Consider the following 13,253-nt stretch of genomic DNA (forward strand, 5'->3'; position numbering starts at 1 on the left):
TGAGCCCCAAACGATGGTTAGCCCTCTGGATGGGAGAGGAAAGTGCTTTTTATTCTGATCCTCCGGAGAAGGCGGCAGACATGAGAAATGTGTCTGCCTCTTAAGAGTACGCACCGGGACATATTCGGGTCCTCCGGTGGCACCGTATGTCTCGTAAATCCGTCCCTCAAGGTCCCATATCACTTTTCGATCCTTATTCATTGCGAATAAATTGGCAAGAAGTCTGTGCATCAGCCTCCGTAAGGATTTCGAATCCTTTCATTGCATTCCGCCCAAGTCTCTACAAACTCTTTGGGCAAAAAGCCGATAGTATTTACATGAAAATCCTTTTCGTAATTTAACGTCTGTTTCAAGTCCCAATCATTCGCGATGATCTCCAGACTTGCAAGTAATGTCTTATCGTCTTCCAATGCTTCAATGACCGGCTCGTTCTCTAAAATAGGTGCTACTGGTACCTTCGAGGGAGCCTGGTGTTCCAAATCATTTTTGTTCTCCGGGACAGCCTATTTCGGCCTCTATTCCCATCGTCTTCTCCTCCGAGGGAGTAATTCTTCCGCTTTTGGCACATCTTCATTAGCAACAATCTGCACACGATCTTTTTGAGGTTGTCCGCGTTGCTGCTTTTGTTCCTCCGAGATAAGGCGGGCTGCTCGGAGCTACCCCTGCTGCCTTCTCCGTTGAGTCCTAGTAAGGGGTTGATTCTTCACTTTTCGGTTTTTGGACCAAATCCCGTCCTTTGGGGCTTGTTCAGGTCGTTGCATGAGGTGAGGAGTTATCACCATCTGGTCAACTGAAGTTACTCACCAAATCTCGCCGTTTTTTTTTAAACTAACTTCGACGACGGTGTTATTGGGCGAAAGGCGATCCTATGCCACGTTTCTTCGTGGAGGTTTGATGGATCTTCCAAGCCGCTCGATCACATTCCTCTTCAGGGCGGGTCGTCTAGGACTATGCCTAACACCCGAGGCTCACTGTTTACCCCGAGCCGGTCGGACACCAATAGCACTGATCGGAGCCAAGAATGGCTCCATTTCGATTTTCATCTCTGACTTGTCCGGGCAGTCCAGATTATTCTCTTGAACCTGGACCATGTGTGCTCCGTTTTCAAATTTGTGATGTCCGGCAGCATGGGCATCCCGGAGGAGCTGTTCCGCCTTCACTACTTTCTCAGTGAGCTATCTGATGTCGTTATACTCCTTGAGGGCCAGCTTCTCTCGGAGCTGATGTGTCATAATATCAATGGTCATATTTGACCAGTTGATTTTCAGGTATCCGACCTTGACACCGCACATCTGCCTTGCGAAAGCTTTCCAAAAACTGCTTCATCGGTTCATCATGCTTTTATCGTAGGTTGGTTAGATCCGACAGTGTCACCGCCGGCAGCGGATCATAAAAGAGCTCATGGAATATCCTTTCGAGATCCTCCCAAGTGTTGCACGAGTTTTGCGGCAAAGACACGTACCACGTAAATGCCAGCCCTATGAGAGAACGAAAATAATTGGAGTTTAAATCATTCATTTTTCCCGAACTCTCCTCCCTATGTGCTGTGAACCAACCGATATGGTCGATAGTAGACCATGAATCTTCTTTTGAAAACAACGTGAAGTTTAGAACCCATGTATTCCGGGGTAGCAGATGGTTGATGGAAACTTGATCTGAAAATGGCCGTTGATAATAGGGCCTAGCGGGTAGCCAAATAGGATCGCTATACAACCTCCGAATTGTTTTCTCGATGATTTTCGGATTAATAATCAATCACGGCGGAGGAGCAATCTCGGCATGTCCTCCGGCCTGTCCCAGGCCTCGCTGAACACGGTGGAAGGGTTGTTGATACCCTTGTGAAGGGTGCGCCGGGGGTGGAAGAATCCGGTTCCCATCGACCGGCACCTCGGAGGTGCTTCTGGTGCCGGAACAAAATTACCGAACTAAATTGGAGGGCCCTGTTGTGGAGGTTCGTACCCCTGCTGTGTGGCTGGTCCAGCAGGGAGGACTTCCTGGTATGCTGCCCTCCCCTCCCCTTGGAGGCGGCAAGGCCGGAGCTAGTAGATTAGGACCCCACGCAACCGCTACCGATGACGGAGCTGCCCCCATGAGCCCGGAAGTGGTGGGGCTGCCTCCCAGGATGTGTTCGAAGGTAGAGCGGTGCCGCCCAAGCAACTTCAGGGGCTGATAGGGCGAACAGAGGTATTGAGGCCGTTGTCGGCCATGCCCCCCAAGGGTCGGCTGCTTCTCCTTCGGCCAAGAAGTTTCCTGGAACGTTTACATCCGTGGCTGATCTAGGGGCGCCAATTTCACCAAATTAGAGGGTTGGTACACCATTGGGATGTGGGTTGTGCACATCCGTTGCTTTATGGATGTCCATGTTGTGGCGGCGGCCTTACGGTGGCCCGCCCTGAGGACTGCCAAGGTCCTTCGGCAACTTTCTCATTCGGGAGGCCCCTGCCTCAATTTTCTTTCGCTAGTATGGTCACGTCGCCATACTGGAGTGACACCGGAAGTGATCTAGCCGTGCCCCCATGCATTGCGCTTGCCGGAGGATTATTTCTAGCAATTTCGGGGTTGTCCATCAGTGTCTTGCCCTTGCGCGTTTCCTCGTCCCTCATCCGTGAGAATTCATCACAGATGATGGGCTTTAAGACATCCATAATGTACCGAGAACGTTCCAGCGCCAACCTGTGGAGTGCCGCTTGGATCTCCTTTTGGATCTGATCATGTAAAATGCTGGCCGGAATCGTCACCATTCTTTCCACACCTTTCGGAGCCGTAGAGTACTTATCATGTGTGATCTTTTCAGAAAATAATGGCGCTAAATTTTTGCCGGCCACTCATTTTTCTTTCGACATGGTAGTGCTGTCCGGAGATGGTAGTTTGCAATTCCTTAATTGCACGAAATGCGAGACTCGTTAGAGTCCCACTGGGAGTGTCAATCTGTTGTCACTGAAATTCATAGATGACAGCCCAATGAATTAAGGTCTGTTGAAATCGACAAGAACTTAGGTTCCCCGGCCTACTCAAGAAAGTAACCGGGCTTGGTCTCACAACGAAAGTTAACGATTGTAATTGCACGGTAAAATTAAACTACTAGATTGAAATAATCGAAATAAAGCAGTAGAAACAAAAAGGAATCGGATTATGAAATGGATAACTGGAAAAATAATATGAATTTAGGAACAAAAATAACAAAAGCAAACAAGAAAGAAAAATAGATAAAAGCTGAATCATGTGTATTATTTTTTTGGATTGATCTCCCTTTCTCATATCTTGGCTCCCCTAAAAATAGGGGTTCTGTCATTTTCTCCAATTTCCTATTTTTTGTTTAGGAAAATTCTTTGATCACTCCCCCATATCTCCCTCATCCATATTAAAAATCTGTCATTATCCGTACATAAATTGGGGTTGAATTGGAGTTGTTTGAGCTGGCTAATGACCGTGAATCACCTTCGGAAGCCCAAAGCCCAAAATATGTAAGAGTAACAAAAATATATTAGTATATTAAAGTAATTAACACTGAAATAATCTATATATATACATGTAAAACATAAATGATCTTATAAATTTTTGAAAATAAAAAAAATGGTCTTCAAAAATAAAAACTGTTTGTGTAAAAAAAAAAAAGAATTATTTTGCTAAATTTATATTCCAAATATTAAAACCATTACAAATTTATTTTATTAAAAAAATAAAAAAAAAATGAGAAATTTATGATATTCATAAATATTTGTAAATTTTAATAAATATTTTTATTAATTATATCAATTATAATTATATAATGGTAACAATAATCTTTAACTATAACAATTAATATAATTATTTTACTATATGATCAGTTTTTGGTCATATTCATCCAAGTATATAATGAATATTAGATTAGATATAAACATATATATATATATATGAAAATATAAAATAATATTATTGATCAAAATAGAAAAATAAAATATGCAAACAAAAATTACATATATATATATATATGGAGTGATCGTGAACAAATATAATATTAATAATATTGTTATAATTTTATTCTTTTAATATTCATCAATAATCATCTATACAAAATCACATTATGACACCTGGTCGCATATCATCTTGTACGCACGCAAAATTAATTGGACCGGTCGAACACAAGTGCAGCCTAAATCCTGGAGGTTTGCAGCTCAACAGAAGGTCCATATCAGCGAGTGGGCCTATGAATCTGACTAGTCCAAGGACCCAGCCGGCCTGATGCATTTGAAGAAGTCAACGGATGAAAGCAGGTGGAAGTGAAGGTGGTTGGGGTTGTTGAGAATAATTAGGGATAATATCTTATTCAAACATGATTCATAATAAACAAATAAATAGAGCATATCATAACATAAAATGGACGTCATTCACCATGTGATCTCCTTCTTCATTATTTTCTCTGCAATTTTTCCATTCTTGTAACTTTTTTCAAATTTTTACAATTTTCTTCAATTAATTTCAATTTAATTTTCAGCGTTAATTTCTATCTTACCTTCTTCTTTCTTCGCCAATTTTTTCGGTTATCGCGAGATAGCTCGGATCCTTTATTGAGGAGGTCGGAGAACCCTACGATTAAACGAATTCCGACAGGCTTTTCCGATTAAGCCGTTGGTGGCGATTTTTTTACGACAACAGATTGGCACGCCCAATGGGACACCAACGTCTCGCGACTTTTGCATGCATAGTTGATGCCGCCGAAGATTGCAGAGATGTTTAAAAACAAAGAAATCGTCGGTGATTTGTCATCGCGCCCTGCACAGCAAGCTGCCCCATGCGACGAGACTTTCGTGGCTGGTAGGAAGACCGGACCAGATAATTAATCTTCCAGCCAGCGTCCTTCAGGAGCAGATTCGTGAGGAAATTCGATCATACCTTCACGGATCCACCCTGGAACTATCTCGGTACATTACCGACGTTCTGAAACCCGTAATTCAGAACGAGTTTGCAATGCTTCTGGAGAAAGAAACTCGAAAAAACAAGGCCCAGAAAGTCGTTGCAGCCAGCCAGAGATTTGGCCTCCTGCAGGCCTTAACACCAGCTTCACAGCAGATCCGACCTCCCAGAAATTTAAGTATGGACATGTTACTCTGTTAGATAGGGGTTCCGGATCTGAAGGACCTCCGATCACCATCCAGAAGGTCGGAGAATCTCAAGCGTCGGCAGGGTAGGCCTTCTTTGGGCCGCCTCCAACCAACGGATTTGGGATGACCTTCAGGTTAGTCCCATCAACACCACATAGGCAAAATAATTCTCTATTTTTCGGAACTACTTTCAGCACCCTAGTCCCCACTCCAAGCCTTCGAAGAAACCCAATGGCCAGACAAGAGACTTCCAATGCATGGGGGGCAGGGCGGACAGCGATTCCAGCACCTTCCTTCGTCCCAAAGCCTTCTTGAATGACTTGGGAACCATGGGGTCCAATCCCAACACCATCCCGATACACTAGGGGCAGGGAGCTGCAAGGGAAGGTTGATTTGTTGCTGGTTACGGGATACAACAACATTACAAATTTTCTACCCAAACAGACCCCACAAATCCACTATTCTAGCAGGTTTCAGTCTTCAGAGAGGCTGCGGAAGGCTCCCGAGTTTGTTTACCACAACGGGGACCTATTCATCAGGCCTTCTCGTAGCCTGCAGCGTGCAATCTGTCGCCCGTTCAGGCAACTCCCGAACAGCCTGGGGGGCAGGCAGAAGCGCTGCGACCACCGCCTCCAATTATAAATCCTCAAGCGATCGATGAGGCAATTCGGAAAATTTTTGGTGATCTCATCCGCTTACAAGTAAAGCCACACTACCAAAGGCCTTTTCCGGAGTATATTCCCTTGGATCACCCGCTGCCCCATAACGCTAGGATGCCCGAATTCACGCTATTTTCAGGGGAAGATTCTCGCTCATCCGTCAAGCATGTCAGGCGATTTACGGCTCAATACGGGGGAGAGTACGGGAACAAAAAATGGTATAAACTGCAACTTTTTTCATTATCTTTGGCAGGTTTAGCTTTTTCGTAGTACACTTCACTACCTCCAAATTCCATCCACACGTGGGCAGACATGGAGAGGGCCTTCCACGAGCGCTTTACAGCCCTCTACCAGAGGTGACCGTCTCAAATTTGACAAATTTACGTCAACACAGTGACGAATTTGTGGATCAGTTCTTGAAACGCTTTAGGAGGTCGGAAAGTAGGTGTGAAGTTCACATACCAGATAACCAGGTGGTGAACATACCAATTGACAACATGACGCATCAGCTGCGTAAAAAATTGACCCTCCAAGAGTACCATCACTTTCGGAAGCTAACGTCCAAAGCTGTGAAGGCTGAACAACTCATAAAAGAGGCACAAGCAGCCCGGAATCATAATTTGCAGAGCGAGCACCACCCTGCTCATTCCCAAGAAGAAGCTTCCGAAGCCGATGATGAACCGAATGAGACTTTTCTGGCTGAATCCCATAGGGAAATCATCAAGGAAGGCCGCCACCGGCTGGCTGAGAAGGCTAAAATGAAGATTGATACTGAACTATTTCCCGCAACAATAAACATCATCGGAATATGTTCAATAGGGCCTGGAAGGTCGGCATCAGGATCTGGAAAAAATAATATAAAGACGGAACCTAAAAAACCAGTGTTTGAAAGGCTTGAAAGGTCGATCAAACCTCCGAGAAGAAGTTCGGTGTGGGACAGACTTTCCCCCACGAATACGATCGCGGAAGTAAGCTTTGAAAAGTGCGGCGAGGTTTGGCGAGTAACCTCCGTAGATCAGGTGGTAATCACATCCCATCAGACCCGCCATCCTTGGAAAGCTCCAGACGACGGGAGCTGGACAAGAAACCGGAATGAGTAGGTGATGCGACCTCCTACTATGACTCAAAAAAGGAGGATGCAACGACAACACTTGGCTGCTCGCCTTTCCCAAGAAAACTAGGCTGGGGGGCAGCAGGCTGATGACCACAAAGGTCAAGCCCAGGGCTCAGAAGGAGCTGTTGCTGGAAGGCCGAAGCTTTGTCAGAAGGACCTTCGTCATCAACTTCGGGTCCGGAAAGAGTGGAGGCTGAAGCCTGTTTTAATTAACGATTATTGTCTTATTAATTCGCAGGGTCAGACTGGGGGCAAGATGTCGAGACTCAGGAAAGAGTTGCCGCTATAATGTCGAAGTTAAAAAGGATGGACTTGCGCCACCAGCTTTGGGCCCGGAAAGAGTGGAGGCCAAAGTGTGTTTTAACTAACAATGATTGTATTGTTAATTTTTAGGGTCACACAGTACATGGAACGACCGAGAACCCAGGGGATGAGCCGATGATCGGAGCACTCGATTGCGATGAGCTATCGGAAGCCACTTTAGACGTAATTTCCACCGACCAAGACCTGGAACGAGCTTTACATTTCGAAGGCGACTTCAAGGTCAAGGTGATTAGATTTTGTCTCAAAACCGAGGCCGACGTACGGCCCATAAACTCATGCTTTCGTCATGAATGATGACCTGATCTTGCATGATCTGAAAGCAAGAGCAGGCAGATCCGGATTGCCATTCTTACATGCTGGAAATCATGTCGCTTACCTTCCTGGAAGGCAGGCAGGGCTCCTTCCTAGCCGTCTCTTTTGGATCAAGGCGATGGTAAAATTTACTATTCGATCCGATGAGCTGCTCCATCTTTCAAAATGCAAGATCCATTTGAGGAGGTCAACTTAGGGGACGAAATAGCCCCTCGGATGACTCGGATCAGCGCCCCGTTGGATGTTGAGGAAAAGAAGCAGGCCTTGCCCCAAGAGCTTGATGCCCTGCCCGAAGACAGGTTGCAAGCCCTCGAATTCATTTGATATCAAAAGAGGAAGACCAAATCAACCTTTCGGAAGTAGGTACGGCCTTAGACCTTCCAGGAATGTGACAGGATGTGGAAGGCCGTCTTCCCGGAAGGTCCCAAAGATGCAAAGTTCTGGAAAAAATCCCTTACATAGAAAGGACCATTTATCATATCAGCTAAGTCATCTAGTGGCGCATATCGGTTGATGGAGCCCGATGAAGAAGAGTTGAAGACGTTTATCAATAGAAGACATCTCAAAATGGTCTATCATTCCCTTTGGGAGCTGGCAGGAAGATATGATCGAGCTATAGTTAACTATAACCTTCCAGAAGCAAAAAAAAAAAAAAATGGTCGAATAGGCCAAGGAAGCATGGAAACATTAAGATATTCAACAAAATCATTAGGACAACGAGTTGATTCTTGTCCAGATGATTTTGTGGGGGCATTTGTACACACTCAAAATTAATTGGACCGGCCCAACACAAGTGCAGCCCAAATCCTCGAAGTTCGCAACCCAACAGAAGGTCCAGATCAGCGAGTGGACCTACGGACCTGACTAGCCCAAGGACCCAGCCGGCCTGGTGCATTTGAAGCAGTCAACGGATGAAAGAAGGTGGAAGTGAAGGTGGTTGGAGTTATTGAGAATAATTAGGGATAATATTTTATCCAAACATGATTCAAAATAAACAAATAAACAGACCTTTTTAGAACGGAAAAGAGACGTCATTCACCATGTGATCTCCTTCTTCGTTATTTTCTCTGCAATTTTTTCATTCTTGTAACTTTTCCAGATTTTTACAGTTTTCTTCAATTAATTCCAATTTAATTTTCAGCGTTAATTCCTATCTTACCTTCTTTTTTCTTCGTCAATTTTTTCGGTTATCGCAAGATAGGTCGGATCATTTCTTAAGGAGGCCGGGGAACTCTACGATTAAATCAATTCCGACATGCTTTTCTGATTAAGCCGTAAATGGCGATTTTTTTACGACAACACATGTCAATAAAAATATAATATATCTTAAAAAATAACTAAATAAATATTTTAATAATATTTTCAATGGTCAATAACTAACAACAAAAAACTATAAAATTTAAGGAACTTTCATTTGTATTTTTGCTTTCATTTTTTTCATTTATCTTTTCAAAAATATCATATATAAAATATATCCAACACTCATTTCTTTTAAAATGTTATATAAAAATAAGATTTTATTTTATTTTTTTTATCTCGAACTCGTATGAAAATATAATAAATACAACAAATAATTTGAGCGATCTAGGGAAACATCCTCCTTTACAAGTACGATAAAGATAATTAAATTCACTTACCTTGCACTTAAATTAAAGTATCAATTGTTTAGGATTTAGAGAAAAATGGGAAACAAACAATAAAAAGTTTGGTGAGTTTTTGGAAAAAGTGGCCAAAGAATTTCGGGTGTGTTTGTTTGAAGGATTTTGGAGGATTTCTACTATTCATCCAATTTTTTCCCCCCAAAAATATCACATCAAACACCTATTTTTCATTTTTTATATTATACTAAAAATCAATTTTACATTCAAAACATCACATCAAACCCTATTTATATCACATTATACAACTATTCAAATTCAAAATTTTTACTATTCAAATCCCAATCCAAAATCCAAACCCCCAAGCAAACACACCCGAAGTAGTTGCGAATTGAACGGATAGCAAAATCACGAGTGTAGTTATCTTAATCGGTCTTCTTCTCCAATTCGATTTTGATTTGTGTGCGGATATTTTGAATTTGAGATTCTACTTATATTTAGGGCAGAAATGATGTAATTAATTAAGAAAATTTAAAATATTATAAAATTATTGAAAAAAATTTTTAAAAAAAATAAATTAGGAAAAGTAATAATTTATTTTTAATTTAATTGATTACGTATATAATGATCATTTATTGCTGATTTAAATAAAAATTAATAAAATATTAAATTATTTTTTAAATTACTAAAATGATAAAAAATATAGGAAATATATTGAATTATTTTTAATATCATTAATTACAAATATAATTAATAATTATGAATTTAAATTAGAATTAAAAAAATATTAAATTAATGTTTAAATTATTAAAAAAATTTCAAAAAATTTAGAAAATATTATGGTGTGTTTGGTTATCGGTTGATTATTGAGTTGAAAATTGGGTTAAGAGTGATTTATTTAATTAATATTTGATTAATGGTGTAATATATATAATATTAAAAAATTTAAAATATATGTTTAATTATTTTATAATTATAATTTAATAAAAAACATATAATATGAATATTATTTTGTTAATAGTAAAAGTTTACATAAACAAATAAATATATAAATATACATTTATGATTAACATAAATTAATTTTTAAATAAATAGGAAGTTTTGAATAAATATAAATATATTTATTAATTGAGGAGTGATATATTTTAATAAAATATATATAATATGAATATTATTTTGTCAAGAGTAAAATTTTAAAAAAATATATAAATATACATTTATGATTAACATAAATAAATTTCCAATAAATAGGAAGTTTTGAATATTTATTAATTGATGAGTGATATATAAATGAAAAATTTTGAATAAATTTTGAGTGCATCTTACGTGATATAAGCAATATTTTCTTAAAATGGATTTAAATATAAATTTAAATATTAGTATTGTAATTACTCATTTCTCTTTTCACTAAATTTATTCTCATTTTTTTTTCGAGGTCTGTAAAATTTATTTCATTATTATATTTGAAAAAGTAAAAAAATCAATATTTAATTATTTCATTCAACACTTTTTTACAATAAATACCATTCATTTTATTATATTGTCTCAGTTCTCTTTGATTTCTAATTATATTTATAAAAGTACGTCCAACTATTTTTTTTACTTTTTTAATAAAATATATCTTTTTTAGTTCACGTGTCGAACCCAAATAGACTAAATTTTTCGAACGAAAGAAGTATTAATTATGGATTAAATTTTCAATATAAAATTTTAAAAAATACTAAATTAATTTTAAAATTATTATAAAATGCCAAAAAAAGATATATATTTTGGAGTGAGGAACATACCAAAGCTTTACATATATAGATAGATAGATAGAAGATACAAGTATATGTTTTTAATGTAAATTAAAATGAATAAAGAAGTATTTTACATATATAGCATTTATTGATCGTGTTAATTATAATTTTGCTTAAGTATGTTATTATGGTATATTAACTATGAATATCTAATACAAAATTATTTTATTAAAAAATTAGAAATGAGAAAAAAATACATTTGTGTGAATTAAGGTTGTGTGGCACTATACTTATATTTTTTTTAAAAGAAATACTATTACATTATATGAGTCTCAAATTCATTCAAATTTTTTATTTTTATTCTTCTTTTCAATAAATTAATATATTTATATCCAATCAAAACTCTCTACTTATTTGTAAATTAATTTAAATTAATCATAACTAAATATTTTTATTTTTTATTTATTTGTTATATATAAAATTTTATTATCTACAAAATAATATTCATATTTTATATATTTCATTAAAATAGAATTATTAAAATAATTAAATACATATTTTCAGTTTTTTTTTAATCTTATACGCTCTCAAAATACTTTTTTTTTTATATCATTTTTGCTGACTCACTCAAAAGTAGATATTTTCAATTTTAGTAAAAGTAATCATACATTAATAAATTTTAATTAAATTGCAAATATACCGGTACATATATGATGTGACCATCATGACGGAATTGCACCACAAGTCCCAAGGACCATAAGGCCAGGAGCATTTTACAAGGCATTGGACCTCCCCTAAATTGCTATGCCTAATTGAAAGGATTCCATGAATCAATATCCCCTAAATAAATGAATTCCACAGATCAAGGGATTACTAATAATCATGAGATTCCCATGAATTATGGGTCAATAATACTAAATAAGGTTGATTATAATAAATATCCTATATATGATTTTATTTCCTTTAAGAGTGTACTTTCCTGTTTTAATTTTACATGGTTCCTCTATAAAAGGTCCCATAATCATCATTGTAAGAACAATACACTCAACCATGATATTTTTTATAAAATTTCTTTGCTTCCAAGAGTGATTCTTGTTTGCTTGATTATTCGAGATTGCGCGATGCAATCCTCGGTAATCTTTCAAAATCGGGTTGTTTTCGAGTGATTCGAGACAGTTCGTCGCCTCTCAATCGGTGCTGGACCGCTTGTTGCGTCAACTCCATTCCTTGATTGGTTTAGAGATCTTGTGTTGCGTGCTGCCTAGTTCTCACGTGGTGCTAATCCGACCAACCACGTGGATCGAGAATCCAGATTATCCTTCTTTATTCCTTGTTGGTTTAGAGATTTTGTGTTGCGTGTTGCTTAGTTCTCACGTGGTGCCTATCCGATCAATCTTGTGAATCAAGAAACCAAAGTATCCTTCTATCTATCTCCTCTTCATCTCTCTTTCTTCCACCAAATTCCGCATCTTTCTATTTCTTTATTTCTTGTGGTTTGCGAGTTTTCGAATCCTTCGGTTGCGCTCGCATCATCTGGTATCAGAGCTAGTTGATACAATCTCTTGATTGATATCACGGTTCATATTTGAAAACAAAAAAAAAAAAAAAAAAAGTCAAAAAAGGGCAAAAAAAAAAAATCCCGAAAAAAAAAAGAAAAAAAAATCCGAAAGAAAAAAAAAACAGAGAAGAAAAAAAAAAGTTACAAAAAAAAAAATTGGCATGAGAATATTTTGAAATGGACGGTTGATGGAACAACCTTTTGAAGATGGAGGAGATGATGTGACCATCATGACGGAATTGCACCACAAGTCCCAAGGACCATAAGGCCAGGAGCATTTTACAAGGCATTGGACATCCCCTAAATTGCTATGCCTAATTGAAGGGATTCCATGAATCAATATCCCCTAAATAAATGAATTCCACAGATCAAGGGATTACTAATAATCATGAGATTCCCATGAATTATGGGTCAATAATACTAAATAAGGTTGATTATAATAAATATCCTATATATGATTTTATTTCCTTTAAGAGTGTACTTTCCTGTTTTAATTTTACATGGTTCCTCTATAAAAGGTCCCATAATCATCATTGTAAGGACAATACACTAAACCATGATATTTCTTATAAAATTTCTTTGCTTTCAAGAGTGATTCTTGCTAGCTTGATTATTCGAGATTGTGCGATGCAATCCTCGGTAATCTTTCAAAATCGGGTTGTTTTCGAGTGATTCGAGATAGTTCGTCGCCTCTCAATCGGTGCTGGACCGCTTGTTGCGTCAACTCCATTCCTTGATTGGTTTAGAGATCTTGTGTTGCGTGCTGCCTAGTTCTCACGTGGTGCTAATCCGACCAACCATGTGGATCGAGAATCCAGATTATCCTTCTTTATTCCTTGTTGGTTTAGAGATTTTGTGTTGCGTGTTG

This window comes from Andrographis paniculata, unplaced genomic scaffold (genome assembly GCF_009805555.1).
Source record: "Andrographis paniculata isolate CXL003 unplaced genomic scaffold, ASM980555v1 Contig46END, whole genome shotgun sequence".
Lineage (NCBI taxonomy): Eukaryota > Viridiplantae > Streptophyta > Magnoliopsida > Lamiales > Acanthaceae > Andrographis > Andrographis paniculata.